The sequence below is a fragment of the Pelodiscus sinensis genome, chromosome 12, assembly GCF_049634645.1.
Source record: "Pelodiscus sinensis isolate JC-2024 chromosome 12, ASM4963464v1, whole genome shotgun sequence".
NCBI classification, from domain to species: domain Eukaryota; kingdom Metazoa; phylum Chordata; order Testudines; family Trionychidae; genus Pelodiscus; species Pelodiscus sinensis.
This window is the reverse complement of record NC_134722.1, coordinates 686324-710288: the sequence shown is the minus strand read 5'-3', so window position 1 is coordinate 710288 and position 23965 is coordinate 686324. Positions and strand designations below refer to the sequence as shown.

General features: G+C 46.7%; 1 protein-coding gene across 4 annotated transcripts in view; it reads left to right on the top strand.

Annotated features, from left to right (window-relative positions):
- Positions 1-23965, top strand: part of ZFHX3 (zinc finger homeobox 3) — a 1230042-nt gene that overhangs the window by 821999 nt on the left and 384078 nt on the right. The window lies entirely within an intron of this gene.

Below are 23965 nucleotides of genomic sequence, written 5' to 3'. Positions count from 1 at the left end.
GTCTTGACTATCTTAAACAGTTTAGTATCGTCCGCAAACTTTGCCATCTCACTGCTTGCCCCTTTCTCTAGACCATTTATGAATAAGTTGAATAGGATTGGTCCTAGGACTGACGCTTGGGGAATACCACTTCCGTAAATTAGCGTATATAACTCTCACCTGTGTATAACCCGTGGTTTTTCCTAAATGTGTAAAAAAAGTCTAAGATAACCCGCGCACGTGTATAGCCCACAGGTTATATACGCTACTTTAACATACCTGGTAATTGCTGGCCAGCCTGCAGGAGGGGAGCTGCACTTGTGTCCAGGCTCTGCACTGCTGCAGCCAGGCGCAACCCACCCTCCTCCGGGACGGGAGAACAGAGAGCGCAGGCGAGCTGGCCGGCCTGTGGGAGGGGAGCCGCACTCACGCCCAGGCAAGTAAAAATAAACTTGTATACCCCGCGGACATGTGTACCCCACAGGGGGGTTGCGTGGTTTGTAAAACTTTGTATAACCCACGGGTTGTATGCGCTAAAACACGGTAGTTACCCCCTTCATTCTGAAAATTTACCATTTATTCCTACCCTTTGTTTCCTGTCTTTTAACCAGTTTTCAGTCCATGAAAGGACCTTCCCTCTTATCCCATGACAACCTAATTTACACAAGAGCCTTTGGTGACGGACTTTGTCAAAGGCTTTCTGGATCCCCTTTGTCTGCATGTTTGTTAACCCCTTCAAAGAACTCTGAGGGTATGTCTACACTAGCCCCCTAGTTCGAACTAGGGAGGCTAATGTAGGCATTCGAAGTTGCAAATCAAGCCCAGGATTTCAATATCCCGCGCTTGATTTGCATCTTCCCGGCCGGTCACCATTTTTTGAAATTTACAAGGCCGGACTAACTGCCCACATCTACATGTGACAGGGACCCGGTATTTCGAATTAAAGCCCCTAAATCGAAATACCTGTTATACCTCCTTGCAGGAAGAATAACAGGTATTTTGATTTAGGGCTTTAATTCAAAGTACCGGCTCCCTGCCGCGTGTAGATGCAGGCAGGTAGTCCGGCTTTGTAAATTTCAAAAAAAAAAAAAAAAAAAGGTCACCGGCCAGGAAGATGCAAATCAAGCGCGGGATATTTAAATCCCAGGCTTGATTTGCAACTTCGAATGCCTACATTAGCCTTCCTAGTTCGAACATGGGGGCTAGTATAGAAATACCCTAATACAATGGTCCCCAACGCGGTGCCCGCGGGCGCCATGGCGCCCGCTGGGGCATTTGTGTGCGCCCGCCGACAACATGGGCCGGCCCCGCCCCCAGCACGCGGCGCACTGGAGGTGCCGGCCCCAGGTGCGCGACACACACCAGCGCCTGGTGTGCGGCGCTAGGGCAGCCCCAGCCCTGGGGCACATGCGGGCGCGCGGCGCTGGTGCCAGCCCCAGGCGCGCGGCTCGGGCAGCGGCGCCGGCCCCGGGCCCACGGCACAAGGCGCTCGGGCGGCCCCGGCCCTGGGGCACATGCCGGCGCCGGGTGCAAGTGCATCCCCGCCCCTGGCGTGCCCCAGGACGCGCAGCCCCGCCTCCGGGCGCCCGGCACATGAGTGGCCCCACCCCCCGGGCGCCCGGCGCGTGAGTGGCCCCACCCCCAGGCGCCCGGGAGCCTCTAGAGGTTGGGAACCACTGCCCTAATAGATTAGTAAGACATGATTTCCCTTTACAGAAACCATGTTGACTTTTGACTAACAAATTATGTTCTTCTACATGTCTGACAATTTTATTCTTTACTATTGTTTCAACTAATTTTTCCGGTACTGACATTACACTTACTGGTCTGTAATTGCGAGGGTCGCCTCTAGAGCGCTTTTTAAATATTGGCGTTATGTTAGCTATCCTCCAGTACTTGGGTACAGAAGCTGATTTAAAGGATAGGTTACAAACCACAGTTAATAGTTCTGCAATTTCACATTTGAGTTCTTTTAGAACCCTTCGGTGAATGCCATCTGGTCCTGGTGATTTGTTAAAGTTACGTTTTTCTATTTGTTCCAAAACCTCCTCTAATGACACTTCAGTCTGGGACAGTTCCTCAGAGTCATCTCCCACAAAGGATGGTGCAGGTTTGGGAATCTCCCTAACATCCTTAGCCGTGAAGACTGATGCAAAGAAATCATTTAGTCTCTCCGCAATGGCTTTATCGTCCTTGATTGCTCCTTTTGTATTTTGATCGTCCAGGAGGCCTACTGGTTTTTTAGCAGGCTTCTTGCTTCTAATATACTTAAAAAACATTTTGCTATTACTTTTTGAGTTTTTGTCTAGCTGTTCCTCAAATTCTTTTTTGGCTTTTCTTGTTACACTTTTACACTTAATTTGGCAGTGTTTATGTTCCTTTCTATTTACCTCACTAGGACTGGACTTCCACTTTTTGAAGGATGCCTTTTTATCTCTCACTGCTTCTTTTACCTGGTTGTTAAGCCACGGTGGCTCTTTTTTTAGGTCTCTTACTATGGTTTTTAATTTGGGGTATACATTTAAGTTGGGCCTCTATTATAGTGTCTTTGAAAAGTGTCCATGCAACATGCAGGGATTTGGCTCTAGTCACTGTAACTTTTAATTTCTGTTTAACTAACCTCCTCATTTTTGCGGCATCCTCTTCAGAGTGGTGTTGGTTTGTAAGTCATTCACAAAATGGATTTGGGTGGCTAGACACCATTGCCTGAAGCAGCACCTGCTTCGGTGCTACCTCTGACTTCAGAGCTGACTCTGCTCCTGGCACTGGAAATAATTGATGGGTACTCGATGCCAATAGCTGGCTCTGGTTCCTCCCTCACTTTGGATGACATGAGTTGGACCAGCTGCTCATGGACTATTTTCAGACATTTCATCATCTTTGTCTTGGTCTGCAGTCTTCTCGTCCATGACAGTTCAGATGTGCCTGAGGCACTTGGGCCAAATGTCTGACTGGACACAGGTAGCTCACTTTGCCAAGTATATGCCTTTGCCTTCTTTAAATGTGGTTCAGAACAGTTGACCATTATAACGGTCCCAGGCTGTAACCTTGAACTGGGGTGCCACTGAGCCCTCTGTCTGTATATTTGGGCTCTCTCTCATTCTGTGATGCTGCGATATGCTACTAACCTCTGGGAGGTATCGCACTTACAGACACCCAACAGGCAGAGAGACACCCTGCTGAGCTACATGAATGCTTCTCCCAGACACTCATTAATTAATGATAGAGAGGCTCCAGCCAATTTCCTCCAGCTCCTTAGTCTGGTGCCCCTGAGCTGTACCACTCTGCCCTGGTCAGAAGTTTATAACCCTCTCCATCCCACCCTCAATGTGGAGAGGACATACGCCAAGGTTTCCCAAGCACTTCAAGCAAATACACAAAGTTAGGAAAAGTATAAAACAGATTTATTAAGTCTAGAAAGATAGATGTTAAGTGATTCAGTGGAAGGCATTAAAGATCAAAGAAAGTTACAAAAGAAATTTAAAAAGACACAATCTAAGTCTCCAACTTTATTATATTAGGTGATATTTAGATCAGCAATTTTCTCACCCCGGTGGATGTTACGGGTGTTAATACACAGGCTTCTCCTTAAGCAGGGACTAGTCTCCTCAGATGACCTTTGTCTTCTCAGCATTCCCATTGCTTCCAGCATAGGTGGACATAGGTGTTGGAACCAGGGGTGGGGGAGATGCTCCAGCACCCCCTGACTTGAAGTGGTTCCAGAAGATTATTACCTTTCATATAATACTTTACATGGCATGAAATATGTTTGAAATAGCACAAACATCTATGAATGATGAATATGGGAGTTACAGGGTGCCATTTTCAGGTGCAGTGTGTCACAATCATCCAACGCTTTGGACAGGTTGGTCTGCCTCCCTCCATTGATCTTGTGCTCCTTTCATTAGTGAACTGTTCAGGGGAATGTATGTCACAGCATTCCCTTTGTCCAGTCCTTACCAACCTGGACTGGTAGGTTGGGGAGCATAACTCTACGCGGAACGGGGCATCCTCAGCTTTTGCTCCCAGGCTGTGGAATTCTCTTCCTCGGGATATTTGCATGGTGCCAACGCTAGCGTTGTTTCAGTGTCAGGCTAAAGCCACCCTTTTTACTCCTGCTTTTATTAATGTTTGAGTCTGTGTGTGTGTGTTCCTCCTCTCTATATGTTTTTAGCTGGTTATGTCCCTCTGAGGTCTCATATTTTAAATTTTTATATATATTTGTATTTTTTGTTTGTTTGTTCTTGTAAGCTGCCTTGAATATTTTAAATAGAAAGCCGGGGTAAAAATATTTAAATAAATAAAATATATAAAATAAATAACTGGAGTCAGTGAAGGTCCAGAGTCTGTGGTCAGAGCAGGAAGGTTTACTGCATATCAACACACTGGAGCTTTGAACCATCTAAAATGCCTGTCTCTTTTCTAGACCATAGCGAGGGTTCAGTTGTTCGCATTCTTACCAACAATACCACAATGATGTATTATGTGAACAGGCCAGTTCTGCCACACAGGTTAGCATTCCTATAACTGATCATTTGTCAGGGGTCCAGAATCATATCACAGTCCACCTTGGCAGGAATTTTTCCCTGAGTTGCAAGTGGCCCGGGAAGCTCAGTGTTCTGAGAGTCGTGACTTGGGGAATCCCAATAATTGAGCTGTTCTCTACAACGGACAACAGGAAATGTCTGTACAGTTTGGGGGCCTGTGTCTGGGCTTCCCGACTGACACATTTCACCTCAACTCTCCTCTATGCATTTCCTCCCCTCCTGATCATTTCACAGGTCATCCTCAAGCTGAAAGTGTATCAGGCCAAGTTTATCCTCATTGCCCCAGCAAGGCCAAGGCAGTGTTAGTTTTCTGAATGCCTCACATTGTCCATTTAGCTTCTTGTATCTCTTTCTCTCCATCTCGACCTGCTCCCCCAGAAGCATGGTTACACGTTTCATCCTGTGCTCAGCTCCCTGCAACTCATGGTACGGCTGCTCCATGGCTGAATGAGGAGGAAGAACAATGGTCTGTGGCTGTTCAAGAGATCTACTACTATACTCAATAGCAGAAAATCCTCTACCAGAATGGCCTGTTTGGCAAAATGGAAGCAGCTTTTGATGCGGCTGTTGGCCTGCCAAGGCCAGAATGCACTGGCTTGTATCCAGGCCATCTTGGATTATTTGAGGCATCTTGAACTCTTGGGCCTTCTGCTTAGTTCATTGACGGTGCATCTCGCAGTGAACTGAGCCATTCATGGAAGATCAGTATTTCCAATGCGGTACTAGCAAGATTCTTAAAAGGAATTTGTCATGTCCATCAGCTGGTGAGGAAACCCATTCCGCCGGGGGACTTACATACAGCCTTGGCTTCTCTGATAGGATCTCCCATCAAGCCTCTGGCATCCTGTCCCCTTCATCCCTGATATCTTAGGTCTTATGCATTCCGCCCATTGATAACATCTGCAAGGGGAGTGTATGTGAATTGCAGCCCTTGATGGCAAAGCCTCCTTATACATAATTCTGCAAAGACAAAGTGATGTTCTGGCTGCACCCAAAGTGAATGTGGAAAGTGCTCTCAGAGTTGCATTGGAACTACCCAGTGGACTTGTCTGTGTTTTTTTCCTAAGCTGCATTCATCCCTGATGGAGCAGCACCTTCAAATGTTAGACCTTAGGTAATGTCTGGCTTTCTACATGGACTGGCCTAAACACTGTTGGGCTTCACTTTGTCTCTTTATGTCATATGCCAACCATATGAAAGGCCAGGCTGTCTCTTCACAAATGATCTCCAGCTGCATAACTTCCTGCATCAAGACTGCGTCGGAAACAGTTTCAGTTATGTCCACTGAATGGGCGTGAGCCCATTCTACAAGAGCACAAGCTACCTCACTGGCAGTTGAGGGCGGTGTTTCAATAGTGGACATTTGCAGGACTGTCACGTGGTCATCAACACACAAACCATCATGCCATTACTGCTGTGTCCACAGCGCTTTCACACCCTGTCTCCTTGGGGTACTGCTTGTGAGCTATCTCAAGGAACACTTGGCTGTACAGTTATTTACTGTAGATCTTGAAGATGTGATGTGAATATGTATTCCCTGTTCCTCTGCACTGGAGCACAATCTCTGGGTGTTTGGTGTGAAGGAACTGAAGGTGCTTGGGGTGACATGCCCGCATGTAGCCGGGAAGGAACTATAGCCACAAGGTGCGAGCACTGCCTCCCTAGAGATACAGCTAAGCAAAGTTCTGCTCCGGCACACTGTGGGATGTGTTCCTAAGCAGAATATGTGTCTGCATCGCATCTCAGAGAACTACACATGCAGTAAGTGATCACTTCTTTCCCCCTGTTGTTCTTGGAAGATGCAGTCCAGCTGTGGGGCCAAGCCTAGAACATAGCTCAAGAGGCACTAAGACTATAATTCTCATAAGACACCGTGTGCATCCCTAAATCAGAAATGTTGGATCTTTGCTGTCTGTGAAAATCTTCACTATTTCAACTTTTCATCCAGAGTCATAATGAAAACCAATGTCAAAATTTCAGAATTTCCCATGAGAGAGAAATTCTAACTTTCAACCAACTCTGTTGAGAGACTGCCAAGAAACTATCCTAGGGCAACCACAGTGTAGGAAATGCAGAAGTTTCCATCTGTCTTATGCCGTCAAGCTGGTGAAATGCGCCTGACTAGCCACATACATGGCAGTGGTAGCACAGCTGCAGGAAGATTTGGATTCCTATAAATTGCTCCACTGTGGTTTTCAGTAGTTCCTTCAGAAACAGAAGCAGACAAACAAGATTAATCCTGGAGTCAGCGTACAACAGAAAAGGAAATGGAAATATATTGGGCTGATATATTTGGTAACATTTATAAAAATCTGAAAACAAAAATTCCAGTGTCCGTCCTGAGCAAATCTTATTGAACAGAAGAAAATGATCTGAATAAATACAGCTTATCTTCACATTAGCCATGGATTTCAGTTAGTTTTTGAAAGAAGTTAAACTTTGTAATGTTTTTCATAGGCATATGCATATTCATACCACATATTGATAGTATTGGTTTGAGACAGCCCCAGATTCATCTCATGCATACTGCAGCCCCTTTCAGCTGCACCCTAGCTGGATCTCTCCCTTAAAGATATGGTCGGAGTTGGGCTTGGCACAGGAATTCCTGGGAGACCAGACTACTTGGTAATAATGGATCCCCTCTGGACTTCAGCTGTATTAATCTAATTGATTTGTGCAGTGTCTCTAACAAAAAGGATGAAATGGTATTCTCACTAGTTTGTCTTCTGTTATTTACACCTTGGCAAAGCTTATCAAGAACATTTAATTCAGAATTGAACGTTTCTTGATAATCCCAGCATTGCTAGAGACAAATCAGTCTAATCTGTGCATTTTCTCTGCTACCTAGTCCACTACACACATTTTCTGTCTCTCAACACAGTTAACAGTAATTACAGACGTAACACATCAGATTTTTCATCAAGTCTCTGAAAGTCTGTGTAACAAAGTAAACTAGATCTTTAAAGGCCCGGGGGGAAGTCTTGGGGGTCAGGCTACCCTGTCCCAGGAGCTCAGCAGCGGAGAGAGATCTAGGGAATGACAGAGGTATGTGCTGAAAGAGAGGAAGTGCTCCTGTGGTAACAGCTGGTGTCGTGGAAAGCACTGTGGTATGGACGCTTTAGGCCCTGTGCTCAGGAGCCTAGTGATATAGAGTAAGGCAAAGCTCCCCCTCTGTCAGCCAATTAGAACAAGCTGTGATAAACAGGGTAACATAATTAGTCTCTTCCCTCCTACCAAGGAGAGACAGTGGTAGGAAGAGAACTACCAGCTAACTCCTCCCAGACCAAGGTAAAGACTTGAATTATTTTTAAGTCTGGCTCTGAACTGTAGAAGTGTATTGAGGAAACCACACCCCAACCAGAGAATGCTCGGGAGAAATGTCCGTTTGATTTTGGGTATTTAAGAGACTTTGCACACAGACTGGTGATTTTAAAGGCCAGATGGGAGAAGCCAGCTCATGGTCACAGCTCGCTACAATTTCCAAATAACAAACAACCATTTCAGCTAAAGAGCAAAATGTAAGGTGAGTTAGAAGCTTAAAATAATTTATAAAGCAACACTGGAAGGACTGATAAAGCTCTACTAAAAAGCAAAACCCGTGGTTTATGCGCAGTCTCACAACTGTGGGCTTCATTCACCTCCTTCTCCCATTACAGATATGCGGTAATTTTACAGCACTAGTGAGGTCACCGACTCATCCTTGGGTCCCTTGGCTTGACTCTTGGATCATTCTCATGTGGTGATGCTGATCCCTCAGCAGTTTTTCAGATCTGGATGCAGACTGAGTTTTGTTCCCGCTGAAGGAACTGCTGGCTTTCTCCCTGGGTACCACATTTGGAATCTTGCTAATGTGGTTGACAATCAGTGTGGTCAAGAGAAAGAAACTCTTCAGTTTTAAAGACTTGCCACAAGGACTGTAGAAAAATAATGCCAGAGCAGACACTGGTGTTTGTATGGGAGCCAGGTCCAGCTAGCCTCACCTCTGGAAGAGGATAACTCATCCTCCTTGTAACAGGGGCCTTGCGGACTTAGCTGGGGCAACCCGTCAGTCCAGTCTGGGACCAGGCTCGGATACTCCGTGGGCTCTGTGTGATAAAACCATCAAGCGGGCAGGGGCCTCACGGTCTCCTGGCTGGGGCAGCAGAACAATCAAACAGTCAGGGGAATTAACCTTCTAAGCAGAGCTCAACAGCAAACCAGTTGCAGCTGCTGGGCAGGACGAGGCAAAGCAACAGCCTACGGCCCTACGATCTTGGGGGGAAGTAGTTGCACTGAGCTAGCCCCCCAAGCAGCGCAACGTAGCAGTCTCTGGCCCGGGGGAGGGGTAGAAAACCCAACAAGCAGTTTATGGCCTTGCAGCCTCTGGGTGGGGCAAGCAGATGTCCTGAGGAATTAGCCCCCGCCCTATCCCCCAGCCATCCCCTCAGGGCTCAGCACCCAGCCCCCACTCACTAGGCAGCAGCGAGCAGCCCTTGAGGGCTGGAGGACTGAGCAAGGAGCAGCCGTGCAGAGGGCAGCTGGAGAGACGTGCGCTTTTCTCTGGTCAGCTGCATGGCCCCTGTTGCTCCTCCAGAGTCCTCCAGCCCAGGCCTCCCTCCCAGCCATGCGCCAGGTTGCCAGCTCTCCCGGACTGGACGGATCAGACATCACTGCAGTAAATGGCATCTGGTTTGCCCAGTCCAGGAGGGTCCCCCGCAGTGTGCAGAGCATCCACTTCTTGGGGTTGGAGTTGGAGCTGGTGCTGGGCTGCGTTCCGGTAGAGATGGCCCTGTCTTCACTTCCCTGCGTCTCAGGGTCAGCAAAAAGAAGCTGGTGTTAGCACATACAGAGATGGTAGAAGTGATAGGGGCAAATCTAGATTCCACATCAGCAGAGGTTTATCTGCCTCCGAACAAATTTAACACTTGTAGGAGATCTGTAAGGTCGGTCCCAAACACAGATTTCTAGGGCACACAGTCTCCTGCGCACACATAACACAGTATGTCAGATTTCACCTTCATTGTATGTGGTGGTGCCTGAACTCGGTGTATCTTTTCAGTGGATATCAGATAGACATGAAGGTGTCATAGTCCCAGAGTCATTAGCCTGGCAGAAGTATCCGCTATAGAAATATAAGGAGATACCCTTTGCTTTACCATTGCCACCCAAGATACTAGTGCTTCTGCCGGAGACATCACACAACATACTCAACAAGTGTGGTCACCCAGCAATGGAGCTAGCATAACAGATGAGAATAACAAGGGTCCCACACTTCTCTCCAGAGGGGGCCATATCCCAGTTGTCAGTCAGCTGCCCTCCAAATCCCCTGGTCGCCGGGTACATATATGTCTTCCTATTGATACCAAGGGTCCTACAGACATTCAGACATGACTAAACCATGATGTTCATGTTGGCACTGGCTTGCTCAAGACAATTCTAGTTCTTGGACCTGATGAATCTCTCTCTTCATCCTTTAATAAACGTAACTCTTCTTTCAGGCATAGTCTTCAAAAAAGCGAGGCAGGTCCTTCATCCTGACCCAGCTATGTTACACCTACTAGCATGGATGTTGAACTGCCTCTCTTCTATGGAGAGGAGGTTTAAAACATACTAGTTTCTAGTGGAAAGGACTCTGCCAGACTTACTTCTTCCCCCACATGGAAGAGATTTACTATTTGGGCCCACCAACATCAATTGTCTACGTTGCAGTTCTGTTACCTGCTGGTGTCTGCTGCCTGGAGTGTCTATCAGTTCATTAGAGTCTACCTGGCAGCGCTACCACTGAACATACCCCCATTCTGGGTTTCATCCAATGATAACTAGATTCCTTAAGTGCCTTCTCTGTGTGTTCCCCCCACATAGGGAGAGCCCCCACTTGCCGGGACATCAAAATCTGGAGCTCATTTGGCAGAGCTGCCCTTCGGTGACCGTTCAAAATGGACTCCAACCAGCCACTGTGTAGAGGGTTATTGCTTGTGAGTCACCGAGAGTGGAATGAATATGGAGAGGCTGTCAAAGAATAAATGGTTGCTCATGTTCCAGTAACTGCGGTTCTTTGAGATGTGTGGCCAATGTGTAGTTTGTGAACTGTCTTCTTCCTCTTGAATGCGGAGTCCTTTACTGTATGGATGCTGTGTTGCTGAAAAAAAATCAGTGATGGCTATACATGCCCTCGTGTGACATGATGACACCTAGGGCACAGATTTGGCCCTCTAGATACCGTGGGACTGAAGAGACTGGATCTGAATACAGGCATGCATGGAGAACACATCTCAAAGAGCCAGTCACTGGACAGCAAGTAATTGTTCTTCTCAATAATGAATCCAAGTAATTGTTCTTCTCAATAATGAATCTATATTTTTTCAGATTGTTTCTTCTAGTTGTACCCCTTCTGCAGCATTTGCCCCATTGCCAGTAACACCTGCACCTATTAGAGGAAAATGCTTCACTGAACTCCAAACTGATGGATCCTTGGATGCATGCTGAATAGTGCATAGTATCCATACACTGCTGGTTGTCCAGTTGACTTAAAAAGTACCAGGGTAAAAATAATATGGGCACAACTACTATAAAAGGTATGAAATCTCTGTCCGCTTGCTATAGTTCTTTGCTGGTGTTTACTGGATGCAAAGCTGCTCTGATGTAACATGGCCAAGTCTAGTAAGCATCTTGATAAGTCAGTGCATGGCACCTCTCTGGCTACTAACATCTCCTCTTTGCCTATCCACTTTGCCAGATTGTCATCTTTTCGGAAGAGCTGGTTGCCTACATCTACTACCCCGAAGGAGCTCCATGCAAAGTGGGCAAGGCAGCGATGGATGGGAAGGTCCCATTTTGTCAAAGTGTAAAAGATGAAGTTATAAAATTCTCCCCACCAAAAGGAACACGGGGGTGTAGCATGCGCCTCCCTCTTCCACAGGAATGCAGTGGGCTCCCCATAAGCCTACCGGCAGATTACCCAGTATTTTGCTTTTCTTTAATGAAGCAATGGCAATGGTTGTCAGCCTCCCCGGGCTCTGGACTCATTCTTCTTGAATCATTTCATGGCTGCTGTGAGTGCCCACGAATCACCAGATCCATCCCTCCAGACAGACATGGTGGACGTACCAGGGTTGGAGGGAATAGAAGCAGCAACAAGAGGACATTTCTCCTTCTGTCATTGAGTTCATTACCTCAGAACAGTTTCTCCGTAGAAAAACCCTCAGAAGGTTTGGGGAGTGTGACTTTTGTCTTGGGTAGCTATTTGAAAGGGCTCTCATTAAGCAGAGACTATGCAGTCTTGAAATATTGCATTGTACACAACAAAGAAAATACTGTTCCTAAAGAAAAACACGTGAAGATGAGAATTGGTGAGCTGACACAAGCTTCCAAAAGCTGAGTAGTGCTTTTTGATATTCTTTCATTTAAAGCCATACATTGTGAAGTTTCTCTTGAATTAGTTCTTAACTCTGAGGAGGTGTTTCTTCTTGAACTGACACGGCTGATTAAAGGTGTGTCATTGACCAGAGAGAATGACTGAAATCCAAACAAGCTAAGTCATCTTTGCCAAGGAGAAACTACCCACTTTCTGGTTCTTGGGAAGGATCCCCTGCTCTGTCCTGCCCTTTGTTATTATGCTCAATCTATTTCTCTCTTTGGATCATTGTCTATAAAATGAAGCGAGGGTGAAGTACGGTGAGCTGCGAACTATTTCTGTGGGGCCTGGGCCAGGAGAAAGACATTATAAAGAAATCCATGAAATAGTGACCAAACAAGTCTTTTGTTTTTGTTTCCTTTGGGGTTTTCTTGAGATGACTCTGCATTCACCTCTCTGCAGTGAAAGTAGAATGCTTCTCTGCTGTCTTTAGGGTTAGACCTTGTGTCCGTCAATCCTTCACCTGCCATGGACATTGAAACATGGGGAGATGGGAATATATTGTCCATAATGTTGGAGGCTTAGTGTTTCCTTTTTGAACAGGAATAAGTCAGTAAAACCCTGCCACAGGATCCCCGGAACTGGTGATTTTTGGCTTGAATCAGTGGCTTTCAAGTTGTCATCTTTGGAGAACTGGCTTCTCTTCTCTGCTTCTATATGTTGCTGTAGGTCATCAGGCTCTTCCTTGTCATTAAGAGGCAACCACAGGGAATGAATTGGTGTGTAAGAAACGAACAACTGCAACCACTGTGGTTCGGAAATGTCGGGATTGAGTTGGCAATTGAATAGATGAGGAGTGGGCCAATACATTTGGATCAGGCTTTTAATGAAAAGGCACCTATTTGCTACAGCGAGTTTGGGTCAGACCCTGCGTCCCATCCTAAGCTATCAGAGTATCAGAACTCAGAGCTCTCTTTGCTTGCTAGACACGTTGGGTGCAAGGTAAATACTTGGTTAGATCACACTGCAGATCAGCAGTAGCATGTAAATATGAATGTGATTGCATGAGACACAGTGTGATATAAAATGCTGATCTTGGAAACAAAACCATTTGCATAAATCTGAGGCCCAACTTGCTGCTGGCATGTTGACTATCCAATTGTACGTTGACTGGAAATTACCAGGTAGGGCACTAGCAATGTAATGTAACCCCTTGGGGTTGAGAGCACATGGCCCCTGTAAATCAGTTTTTGAAGGCCAGGAAGTGCTGGTTGTTACAGGAAGAGGAAGTGTGGTTTGGAGGCTGGGAATGTGAAGAGAGGGAGAGTGAAAGGGAGGGTGTCTCTGGAGCTCTAGACAAACAGGGTGACAGACCTTTTAGCAGGCCCTCACATAGTGAAGCAGCCCAGAACCTGCCCGAAGCCTTGCAGGGACAGAGCAGCCAAACACGGATGCCCCAGGACAAGAAGTAGGAGGAGCACTCTGCCAAGGAGGAGTCATCTGAGGCAGACAAACTGGAGCTAGACCCAGTATCCCTGCTGCCCAGAGCTATATCAGGCCAAGCGTACTGGGGCTTGTGACCTTGATTGAGCACAAGGAGGGAGGCGCTAGCTAGATAATAGGGAAGCTGTTGCTCCAGGAGGTTTGCAGAGAGTGGCAGAAGAGGGAATGGGAGGGATTTGTCAGGGCAAGTTTACTGACACCAAAGATGACCAGGAGCACCCAAGACTCACAGCAGGACTGGGACTTTGCCCTGGACTCCTGAACTATGAGTGCAGACACATGTCTGCCCTTTTAGAATGTGTTACCACTGGGCCCTTCGGGTCTTGTGTTGCATGTATCCCTGCTTTCCTAACTGCCGTGACCCCTGTTTTAACATGGCTACCTCAGGCTACCTCCTTCCTCCCCCTGCTTTCTTGCATGTTTTGAGAATTGAGAGCTTCAACATCCGTTAGCCTTTGAGTTCCCATTTGGAGAGTTTTCCAGGCCAGTGTACCTAGGAAGAGCTTTCTTCATATGTTTTTGTCAGTCTTTACTAACCTCATCTTCAGCAAGCCCAAAGTAGGGGTACCATCTTGAGGGTCCCAGGAATGCTATGGCCCTTCTCACGATGCCAGAGGAATGGATGAAAACACCCCATTCCTCTGAGCATTCAGATGTCAAAGCAAAGTGGTCAGCGATAAGTTAGACTGGTAAAATAATCACTGGAGAGAGCCTGCCTTCATCGCAACATCGTGGATACTGGTGTTAAAGCTCCAGCTAATCATTTTACTCAGCCTTACAGCATCAGGAGGCAAAGCTCAGAAGACTAGGTTAATTGGGAGTGCTAGCCTGGATGCTCTTGAAATGCTGAATATATTAAGGAGATTTATGCTCAGACCCTGATTAGGAAGACTGTCCCTTAAAAGTAAAGAGACTTGTAGTAACCTGGGGAGCAGGACTGGGTCCCCAAGGTAGCCCACTGCATGTCTGCCAACTCTGTAGGGTCTCTTCAAAGAAAGCTGGCTTGTTTAGAGTGAGGTTTAAAGTCTCATGAGTGGGATTTGGTATAAGAAGCCATGACATGCGTGAAATTGCCTCTCTGGTGACACACTTACCAAATCTCCAGCCTTTGGAAGACTGGGTGTGGCAATGACTTCCAGTGCTGCTGCCAATGCCACCGTCGCAGAGGCTGTGCACATGGGAGACTCATTAATGGACCAGAGAAGGAATCGAGCGATGAGTCCTGGCAGGGCAGTCGGTGGTCATGCCCACTCTGCAATCCTGGATTTAAATTTAAATTTAGAATTTAAAGTCGGAGAGTTTATTTTTCTTATGTAAAACAAATTGCAATATTGAATGCCTCCCCTCACTCTTAGTAAAAACAACCCAGGCGTACTAAGGAGGTTGTGGGCCAAGGGCAACCCACAGGAACATTTCACGCTTTTCGTTCTCCTATTGCAGGTAGATGTGCTGTTGGCCCTTGTGGAGGGAGGGGCATGGGCATGGCTCCACCCCCCACACTGTTTACTTTAGTGAGGGTACAATGATGGCGCTAGGCATTCAGGGTCTGTCTACACTACAAAGTTAATTCAAACTAACAGCCGTTAGTTCGAATTATCTTTAATAGGCGCTACACATACAAACCGCTAGTTTGAATTTAAATCCAACTAGCAGAGAGCTTAATTCCAACTAGATAAACCTCATTCTACGAGGACTAACGCTTAGTTTGAATTAAGTAGTTGGAATTAAGGGTTGTGTAGCCATTTAATTCGAACTAGTGGGAGGCTAGCCCTTCCCAGCTTGCCCTGGTGGCCACTCTGGGCACCACCAGGGAAACTCGTCTGCCCCCGTCCCGGCCCTGGAGTCCTTAAAGGGGCACGGACTGGCTACAGTGCTTGTGCCAGTTGCAAGCCTGCCAGCACCCAGCCAGCAGACCCTGCACCTGGCACGGCACGAGCCAGCCACCCGCTGCCACCCAGCCCTCCCCCTCTTCCCAGGACCAGGCTGGAGACTCCCAGGAGCCCACCCAGGGCTGCAAGAGGTGGGTGCCTGCCTGATCTAGTGTGAAGATCGTGGACCTCATCGAGGTTTGGGGGGAGGCCTCCAACGTCCACGATCTCCGCGCTAGCCACTGGAACGCGGCCGTCTACAGCCACTTGGCTGCCAGCCTGGCCACCAAAGGCCCCATTCGAACCCAGGAGCAGGTTTGCATGAAAATCAAGTTGGTCCAGTGAGACCCCCGACCCTGAGCCCTGAGCTTAGAACATAAGAACGGCCATACTGGGTCAGACCAAAGGTCCATCTAGCCCAGTAGCCTGTCTGCTGACAGTGGCCAGCACCAGGTATCCTGGAGGGGATGGAAAGAAGACAATAACCAAGTGATTTGTTTCATGCCATCCATCTCCAGCCTTCCACCCCTTCCTGGGACACCATTCCTACCCCTGGCTAATACCACTCCATGGACCCAACCTCCATGAATTTATCTAACTTCTCTTTAAACTCTGTTCTAGTTCTAGCCTTCACAGCCTCCTGTGGCAAGGAGTTCCACAGGTTGACTATGTGCTGTGTGAAGAAGAACTTTCACTTATTAGTTTTAAACCTGCTGCCCATTAATTTCATTTGGTGTCCTCTAGTCCTTCCATTATGGGAACTAATAAATAACTTTTCTTTATTCACCCTCTCCACACCACTCATGATTTTATATACCTCTATCATATCCCCCCTCAGTCTTCTCTTTTCTAAGCTTAAAAGTCCCAGTCTCTTTAGCCTTTCTTCATATGGGACCCGATCCAAACCCCTAATCATTTTAGTTGCCCTTTTTTGAACCCTTTCCAAGGCCAAAATATCTTTTTTGAGGTTAGAAGACCACATCTGTACACAGTACTGAAGATATAGCGTACCATAGTTTTATACTTCCCCTCCTCCTTCTTCCCCTGGCTTCCCCCTTCCAGCTCCCTCCTCCCAGGTTTTCCCCTCCCCTCTCCCACCCTCTCCCTTCACCTCTCCCACTTCCTTTTCACAGTCTCCCCAGAGGTTAATCGCCCCCCCCCCCCAGTTTTGTTCAATAAAGAGGGTTTCTATTTTTGAACACTCATGTCCTTTATTTTTTACATCAGGAAGGGGGGCTAGGGAGGGGTAAGTGGAAGAAGGTGAGGGAGGAATGGGGCACGAGCCCCCGATGGGGAGGACTGGGGTGGCTCTACGGGCTCCTCGGGGTGGAAGTTCTCCTACAGGGCCTCCTGGATCCTGACAGCATCCCGATTGACCCCCCGGATGGCAGCCTGCGGCAAGTGCAGCCGGTCTGATTGCCGAGTGCTGTGATATGCCGAGTGTGGGCACTCAGGGCACTCCAAGCCAGGACTGCTTTGCTGTCCCTCATTGAGTTAGACAAGCGAGCGGGAAACCCCTGAGAACTGTCTGTTCAGGTGGGAGTTGGGTCCCTTTAAGCACAGCCCTGAGCTAGCCTGAGACAGCAGCTCCACGCTCTAAGTCCTAACCTGATGCCCTGCCGGCACTAGTTCCGGCCAGTCTTAACTTCGGTTCAGAGTCCACTCAATGTGGACATGCTAGTTCGAATTAGCAAAATGCTCATTCAAATTAGTTTTTAGGTCTAGATGCACTAGTTCAAATTAGCTTATTTCAAATTAACTAATTTGAATTGTTAGTTCAGATTAGTGCTGTAGTGTAGACAGACCCTCAGAGTAGATGTGCTCTATTGAGGCAAGTGTTGTGGCTACATTCTCTCTCTCCCTATAGGCTGCCACTGCCGCTTTGCAGGCTACAGGTTGCTCACATGTATTGTTTTTTACTTTCAGTGTAATCTGTTCCACTTTCCAAGCAGAAAGACGACTCAGGTGAGAAACTTACAGTCTAACCACCACTAGGCTGAGGCTGGGCAAAGTTCTATGCGCAGGCAGGGTGGGAAGCGCTGCGTGCTGTCTGCCCAACTCTTTCCATTATAAAGCCCTGTTTTCACTTGTTTGTTCCTTTGCCAGATATTAACCTTTTGGGGGAAATTTTACATGCCAGGTGTCTGCCTCAGGCTCAGTTAAAAAAACAAAACTGCTCAGCCATTTTCAAGAACTAGGATAGGGGAAAATACATTATTTTGCCCAAGTTAAGAAATACTAATGGCCTATTCTTTGAAACACACCAATGCTTCAGAGTAGGGAATTGAAATTTGAAGTGGTGGGGGTGTCACAGATGGGTCTGTGGTTGTCTCTGTGAAACTCAGCCCAGATTGTATCAATTTATAAGCCGTAGACAAAAGACAGATCTCGCATGCTTAGTAGAGACTTCTTAGGTTTTAATATCTAAATTCCCTGAAGTCCTGGGTGGACTCCTGTTTGGGGTGGGCAGGACTTTTCCTGAACCTGCAGTGTTGGGCTGATGTGAGTGATGTTAGGTCTGAGCCCAGGCACTTCCACTGAGAGTTGGGAGCCTGTCTGTCCCGTACTCTTAACAGTGGCATGGCCAGAAGGGCCCTAACTTCGGGACGGTAGGCCAGAATGGGGGCCAAGGAAGAGCAGGATGGAGGGAACTCCCTGGCTGGTGCTCTGGAGCAGAGTGGGATAAACGTTGGGCTTCTACTCAGGCCCACCGGTAGCTATGCCCTGGCTCTTAATAATCCCTTCCCCTGCCTACTTCCTCCCCCTTGGCAACCTGGATAGGGAAATTGCCTGACTCCAATGTGGAGGAGACAAGAGCAGGACTTGCCGGAGGAGTGAGAGTAGTAGATTAGAACAAGGTACCCGGGGAGAGGGTAGCAGACACTAATACTGGAGTTGGTGAGGGCAGGGGAGGGAAACTGGTTTGGGATTTGGTGTGAGCGAGGAGGTTGGGACTGGCTGTGCAAGGAAACTGGCCATTGGAGCGTGGAGGGAAACTGGAGGGGGTGGGACGACTGGAAAAATGAGTTATGTCATCATGTGATTAAAAGTAATATCTATGCACTTGCAGCCTTAGGTCTGGGATTTTGTAACTTTTGAGCGCTTGGCTTTTTGGTTTTAATAATATGCTTTTAAAGTAGGGGGGGGTTGTGTCATGTGAGAGAGCACCCACGGTGCTGTGTGACAAGCAATATAACAGAAGTGTGTTTTTAGGAGAGACTTAACTATGTACTGGGGGATGGGCCTTGCAAATGTGCTCAATGGGACGTTTCACTCGGGCTCAGTGCGGAAGAAGACAGACGTTTTGCTCCAAACGTGGATTGTTAATTTTGGTTTACACCAAATGGCGAGGAGGGCAGCGGTTAGACACAAGGGAGAAGACAGGCAAAAAAGGACTCTGAAGATATGTATAACCAACCGGCAGGAGCTTGCTTTGTCAACAGAACTGGATGTAGTCTGGACGCTCTTTGTCGACAGAAGCCTGCAGTCTAGACGTACCCTCAATGTCTTCCAAGAGCCCAGGAAGCAGTGGAAGAGTTGGTAACGCTGCTAGACAATATTGACCTCCTGTGATCTGGCAAATTCTCTGGTTGGGCACCAATCAGGTCCCGAGGGTGCCAGACTAGAGAGGGTCAACCTGTACTCACCCTTGTTCTTTGCAGCAAATTCAGACTTCATGTCCTTGCTGAAAAGCCCCTGCATTACTCAACCCCCCTCTTGCTAGCTCAGCTGCCTGCTTTCACATTTCCCTCTCTGCTCTGTCCACGGGGCCAGTCCTCACAGCTCCTTCGTGTCCCTGTCACACAAGCCTCGCCAAGCCTTCTTCTGGCCATTCCTGGGACTGTGTCACTCATCCAAACATCCACTTACCAAGCTAACACACTTCCCTTATTTAAATCTCCCTCAAAACTTTAATTCTTTCATAAATATCCTAGACATTATGAAGAAAACTGTAAGAAATGTTTTATTGAAGGGATGCTTCATTAAGCGTATGCACAAAACTAATTCATAGCATCATTTTATCCATCCCCTCATGACCGTCCTTCCCCTTTCTTAAGTCACATCTTAATTTTAGATGCAAATATTGTCCATGACAGATACTCATACATCAACATTTAAGAGTAAATGTTTGTGAATTTTTATGTTTGCATTTTGAACATTTGTTAGGTCTGTATGCTAGTGAAACCCAATGCATCCGTGTTGGCATAAAGCAAACATAGAAAGGGTGGTAGCATGGCAAAGTACATTCCCTGATATGTACAAGCAAGTATTCCTGGAATTGTTGTTATTTTTTTGCAGCTCACACCCAGCTCTGTTGCCAGACCAAGGGAGAATAAGTGTGATCTCCCCTCATAATAAGGATTAGGACAACCAAAGCAGACCTTTCTAGTGGACTCTGAAGAGAGTTCCTGCTGCTGACATCCAGTTTACCTGTGTTATTGCCAGCAGCGGCTCTAAAGACTGAGGTCATAATGTTGGATGTTTGATGTCAGAATTCCTGTGTGTATCCTTGCGTCTGTTTCCAACTCTTCCGGATAGTCTTTCTCCTCCGAGAGCGAGGCCTGTTGCCAAGCGCAAAGGGGAACATTGCAGAGGTACTGAACGCAGGCTCTGGAGGGGACTGCTTTTCATCTGTGGTTGCACTGGTTTAGAGCGGAATTATCAAAGTGCCCTTTGCGCTGAACTCCTGGGCACCTGTAGAGAAAAGTGTCATGTCTTGTTCACCAAGGGTAAGATGTTGCTTTACAGCCACCGGGAAATAAAATAAATACGAGAAACTGGAGGAAAATCCGCTTTAAAAGCTTCTGCATCATTTACTGGTTGGAGCTGTAAAATCTTGAAGCGTTACCGTCAAAGCTTTTCTCAATGACTTGATGAGGGTTTTTTGTTGTTTTGGTTGCTGCACTCTTGGGACTCATTGGAGTGGCAGGATAAAAATTAATTAGAGGCTCTTTGGAGGTGGCTTTGGAGATAGCCTCGGGCTACCCTTCATTCTAGTTGTTAGAAGCAATATCATCACTGCCTTGTCTCCCAGTGAACAGGCCTGCACTGGTGTGGCTGGGGGGAGCCACAGAACATCCAACACAGACATCAGAGCGCAGGCTTCCTCCCAGCGAGATTACTTACCATAAAACCAGTGGATCTGCCTGCTGACAACCCCAGAAATATGTCTTGTTTCATTTTCTGGTTTCGAAGAGGGGCTGCTTATGAAGCTCACAGAAACCTGATGAAATATCCATAGAAAGAGGCACTTTTTCCTCCCTCTTCACCATGAATTATGCTGATAGGAGGTCCTTCGGGGAGATGATAGAACAAGCTCCATTTCAGCAGCAGGTTTCCTTTTGTAGAGGGTGGATTGACCTGTCAGTGCATGAAGAAAGCTGACAAAGGACCATTTCAAGCCAAAAGGTCGTACAGGAAAAAGCTCAGTCATTCTCTCTGCCCTCCCCCACCACGTCACTTTATTGTAATCCCAACTGCACAGCCCCCATAGCTATTAGACCCAGTCAAACTGGGCCTGCCCTTGTGGAAATGGGTTGCTGGTCAGGCTGACTTTGGAGCCTCATTCTTGTGGAGGAGGGGTCAGGCTTAGCAGAACTGGACAGAGCAATTCAGTCCCAGGCTTTGTGTTCTGGATTTTCATCAGACGACTGCATGTGCCTTCATTTTAGTTAACCCAGAAACTGGTATCTCAGCCCCGTACACAGGAATTTCCGGGGGGGGGAGGGAGGCTTTTTTTGTAACTGTGGACTGCAAGGGTGTGAATATACCCCCATAGCTCCCGAAGTAAGCAGGGAAATCAGCCCCAGCCTTCCCCCGGCTGGCCAGCCTCCATAGGCCTTGGGCAAAGCTGGGGGAGGGACCAGCTGCACATCCCGGAAGGAATGGCTCTTTGGGCAAAAGAGGCGGGGGCGCTTGAAGAGCCTGGGGCTCTAGACGCCTGGGGCTGGTGCTCCCCTCCCCTGCAGGCAGGCCTGATGGGCTTAGTGTTAGGACTAGTCAAAGTAACGTGAGGCAAGGTTCAAATTGGCTCTGATGGCAATTGTCCAATCAGTGAATCTCCCCAAAGCAGCAAATACTTTACAAACATGCTAACCAGCCTTAGCAGAACCGGATAGAGCAATTCGGTCCCAGGCCTTGTGTTCTGGATTTTTATTGCTGTAACCTGGAGCTCTAGATGTACCCCCACAAATAATCTGCTCTGGTTTCCCTGCTGGCCTCTGTACTGTTACTTATCAAAATGCCTTAAAATCCAAGGAGGAAGGAGGGTTATTGCATGCTCTAGTAGCTTCAGGAGAAAGGAGGGCTCTGGCCCATGATTTACCTACACAAAGGCGGATCTTCTGGTGCAGCTGTTCGCAGTCTGCTCTACTGATGAGCACTTAAATCATCCAAGAGTTGTTTCACTGCTGCAGGAGGGATGTGTTCCTAGGTCTAGCTGTCTAGTGTGCCTTTCACACTGGTCTCTTTGGCACTGCTCTGGTGTTTGATATTAGTAACAGTAATTTTATTTTTTCTGTTAAATTACATGGTGGTTGGCTCTCTATAGCATAGATTATCTGTGAATTTGTAAACTGCCTCATTTCTCCCCACCCTCTCCCGGCCCCATCAAGGTTCTCAGGGTGGTACCCCATCAATTAATGACTGATTTTAAAAGAAAGTTATATGTAAAATACCAAATATACAATGTAAAATCAGACACATATAGTTTCAAACACAGATATTGAAAGCAGTGTATTAAAGCAAACAATGATGATTGCTCAGAGTTGGATTTTTCACATTTAATGGAAAGATAGATTAAAATGAACCTTTCAGGAGCCAGGATAATGAAAAGTTATTAGTCTTCCAACTTATGGACCTCTAAACAGTGGGTTTTAGGACCCCTAAAAATGGGTAAATTCAGGGCAGAGGTATCTGGAATAATCAGGCATTATGAGAAGTTTAAAACGTGATGAATGTCTCTCTTAATATTTCAAAAACAAATAGGATCATTTAGAATTCAATCCACTGCTTTATAAGCACAGGGAATAAAGAATATAGATGAGATTTTAGAATCATAGGACTGGAAGAGACCTCAAGAGGTCATCTAATCCAGACCCCTGCATTCATGGCAGGACTAAATATTATCTAGACCATCTCTGTCAGTGTAACCTGCTCTTAAAAATCTCCAATGATGGAGATTCCACAGTCTTCCTAGGCAATTTATTCCAGTGTTTAACCACCCTGACAGAATGTTTTTCTTAATGTCCAACCTAAACCTTCTTTGCTGCGATTTAAGCCCATTGCTTCTTATCCTATCCTCAGAGGTTAACAAAAATTTTTTCTTCTTCTTGTAACACCTTTTACGAAAGCTGTTACTATGTTCCCTCTCGGTCTTTTTTCCAAACTAAACAAACCCATTTATTTGAATCTTCCTTCATAGGTCATATTTTTAACATCTTGAATAATTTTTGTTGCTCTTCTCTCCACATCTTTCCCAAAGTGAGGTACCCGGAACTGGACAGAATACTCCAGTTGAGGCCTAATCAGTGCAGTGTACAACACCCCTGTTAATGCATCCCAGAATCATGTTTACATTTTTTTGCAACAGTGTCACACTGTTCACTCATATTTAGCTTGTGGTCCACTATGAACCTCCAGAGCCCTTTCTGCAGGACTCCTTGCTAGACAGTCGCTTCCCATTCTGGATGTATGAAACGGATTGTTCCTTCCTAAGTGGAGCACTTTGCATTTGTCCTCATTGAACTTCATCCTGTTGACGTCAGACTATTTCTCCAGTTTGTCCAGATCATTTTGAATGATGACCCTCTCCTCCAAAGCAGTTGCAACCCCTCCCAGCTTGATGTCATCCAGAAACCAGCCCCAGCACTGATTCCTGCAGACCCCACTCGTTACGCCCTTCCAGCATAACTGTCACCCATTGATAATGTGCGCTGGGAATGGCTTTACAACTAGTTTTGCACCCATCATGTTGCTCTGTCTAGGTTGCATTCTCTAGTTTGTTTATGGGAATGTCACATGAGACTGTATCAAAAGCTTCACAAAAGGCATGATACACAATAGCTGCCCCTTCCCCCCCTCCACAAGGCTTGTTACTCTTTCAAAGAAAGCTATCGGGTGGATTTGACACTATTTGTTCTTGACAAATGCCATTACTTTTCATCTTATCTTCCAGATTTTGCAAATGAATTCCTTAATCATTTGCTCCATTATTTTTCCAGGTATAGAAGTTAAGATGACTCGTCTGTAATTCCCTCAATTGTCCTTGTTTGCCTTCTGATTGATTGGAAATATATTTGCCCTTTCCCAGTCTTCAGGAATCTCTCCCATCTTCCATGACTTTTCACAGATAATTGCTAATGGCTCAGATACCTCATTCAGTTGCATTTCATCAGGCCCTGCTGACGTGAAGACATCTAATTTATCTGAGTAATTTTTAACATGTTCTTTTCCTATTTTAGCCTCTGATCTTACCTCATTTTCACTGGCATTCCCTATGTTATATGTCCAATCACCACCAATCTTCTTGGAGAAAAACCAGTGCTCCCTGTGAGCTGAGCACTTGAGCAGCCACCCTGGAGAGATTCAAATGCCACCCAGCTAATTAGCAGAGCACCTGCAGTGCCCACAGCTGGCTGCATGTGTTTGTACTGGAGGTGCACATCTGCACATGCCTCAGTGCACCAAACAAAATTTATTCTGCACATGGATGGAAAAGCTTAGAGGGAACACTG